This window comes from Leucoraja erinacea, chromosome 30, assembly GCF_028641065.1.
Source record: "Leucoraja erinacea ecotype New England chromosome 30, Leri_hhj_1, whole genome shotgun sequence".
In the NCBI taxonomy this organism is placed as follows: domain Eukaryota; kingdom Metazoa; phylum Chordata; class Chondrichthyes; order Rajiformes; family Rajidae; genus Leucoraja; species Leucoraja erinaceus.
In genome coordinates, this window is record NC_073406.1 from 3,353,761 (window position 1) to 3,356,470 (window position 2,710).

The window sequence follows — 2,710 nt, forward strand, 5'->3', positions numbered from 1 at the left end:
AGGGAGGGCTATATGTGTGTAGTGATGTATGTACTTAGTCTATGAACCAATGTTGTATAACGTTGGTACCTCCACCAATGTAAAGCGCTTGGGTCAACGAGAGTTGTTTATTAAATGTGCTATAGAAATATAAGTGACTTGACTTGACTAGAGAAATTAATATTCATATCACTGGGTTGCAAAATGCCCAAGCAAAATATGAGATGCTGTCCCTCCAAATTGCGATTAGCCTCACTCTGTCAATGGAGGAGGTCTCAGACAGAAAGGTCAGTGTGGGTAGACACAAAATGCTGGAGTAACTCAGCAGCATCTCTGGAGAGAAGGGGATCTCATTGAAACATATAGGATTGTTAAGGGTTTGGACACGCTAGAGGCAGGAAACATGTTCCCGATGTTGGGGGAGTCCAGAACCAGGGGCCACACACAGTTTAAGAATAAGGGGTAAGCCATTTAGAACGGAGACGAGGAAAATCTTTTTCTCACAGAGAGTGGCGAGTGTGTGGAATTCTCTGCCTCAGAGGGCGGTGGAGGCCGGTTCTCTGGATGCTTTCAAGAGAGAGCTAGATAGGGCTCTTAAAAATAGCGGAGTCAGGGGATACGGGGAGAAGGCAGGAACGGGGTACTGATTGGGGATGATCAGCCACGATCACATTGAATGGCGGTGCTGGCTCGAAGGGCAGAATGGCCTACTCCTGCACCTATTGTCTATTGTCTATTGGAGGTGTTGATGGGCTTTCTTCACACTTGCATCAAGGTGCTGGGGGCCAGGATGGACCTCCAGAGACCAGCAAAGACCTGTTATTGTGAGCTGAAATGTGTCACCAATTACTTCTCTCCAGAGATGCAGCCTGACCCGCTGAGTTACTCCAGCATTTCGTGTCCACCTTCGGTTTGCATCTGCAGTTCCTTCACACACACACACAAGGTCCGTGTGGGAGTGGGAATTAATTCCTTCCTGCACACATCCCTTGATTGGTTGTTCAAGAAGGAACTGCAGATGCTGGAAAATCGAAGGTAGACAAAAGTGCTGGAGAAACTCAGCGGGTGCAGCAGCGTCTATGTGGAGCGAGGGAAATGGGCAACGTTTGCCTATTTCCTTCGCTCCATGCAAAGAGTTGAACAATCTCCACTATAGGAAATAGGCAACGTTTCGGGCCGAAACCCTTCCGGGCTTTCGTCCCGAAACGTTGCCTATTTCCTTCGCTCCACATAGATGCTGCTGCACCCGCTGAGTTTCTCCAGCACTTTTGTCTACCTTCCCTAGATAGGTTGTTGTCCTGACACCAGGTTAGGAGGTTTTTGATATGGGAATGTTCTTCATGCATTGCAGCCCCTCCAGTTCCCACAGCCTCCATGACCACTCGCACAAGCAGACTCAGAGACAGCTTCTACCCCATAGCCATACGTGAACTTAACAATGCAAAATAAGAAATAATACTCACATTCAACTGAATGGCTCTACCTCAGCTGCTATTGTTATTTATCTGTAATTTTTAAAGTAATTTTTTTTATATATGTATGTATTTTACCTTATCTTATGTATTTAAAATTGCTCTTGTGAATCACACTGTGGGATTGACTTTTAAATTTCGTTGTACCATGTGCAATGACAATAAAGAGATTCAATCATTCATTCACTGAAGAGGGAACTGCAGCATGCTGGAGATTAGATCGAAGGTTACACAAAAAAGCTGGAGAAACTCAGCGGGTGCAGTAGCATCTATGGAGCGAAGGAAATAGGCAACGTTTCGGGTCTGAAGAAGGGTTTCGGCCCGAAACGTTGCCTATTTCCTTCGCTCCATAGATGCTGCTGCACCCGCTGAGTTTCTCCAGCTTTTTTGTGTAACCTTCAAACATTCATAGCCTCACTGACAGACCCTTGGGAAATGTTGCATTTAGATTAGATTAGATTAGATTCGTTTATTGTCATTCAGACCTTTCAGTCTGAACGAAATTTTGTTTCCCCGCAGTCATACATATAATTAAAAAAAATGACAAAAACACATAGTCAACACAAATTTAACATCCACCGCAGTGAGTTGACCAAACACCTCCTCACTGTGGTGGAAGGCAAAATCTTAAAGTCTCTGGCTCTTATTTGGTGAAAATCCTCGACAAAGCGTCATCATGTAGCGAGCTGGTTCGTGCTCCTGTTTAAACGCTTTTGTAAATGGTTTAATCATTAACTGTCCCCGACTCCATTCGAAGCACTCAAGTCACCCACTTCAGTGAAGTTGTGCTGCCTCCGTATACATTAACCCTCGCCTTCCTCACACACAACCTTCCTTTATATAATTCTGAAAACGAGGAGAAGATTTTTCCCCAAATAACTTTTTTTTTTTTTTACGAGGCTGTTTCCGTAAACCGGCTTCCGTCTCCGCGCTAGTTATCTTTGCTCGGCGACGGGATCTTTGGTGCGGAGATTTTGGAAGCCGGTTACGGGAACGGGGCCGAAAATGACCCACGAATCTGCCCACGACCGCACTGGGTCTTTTTGGTCGAGTGGGCTATCTTGCTCCGCTGTAGGATCTTTGGTCTAACCCATCTGAGACTTTGAAACTAATTTAATTTGGTCTTTACTGGACCGAATAAACGCTGACTGGTTAGCACACAACAAAAGGCTTTTCACTGTACCTCAGTGCACGTGACAATAAACTAAAAACTAAACTAAACTGGACTAGACTAAACAAAAGGCCCAGTCTTAGTCACG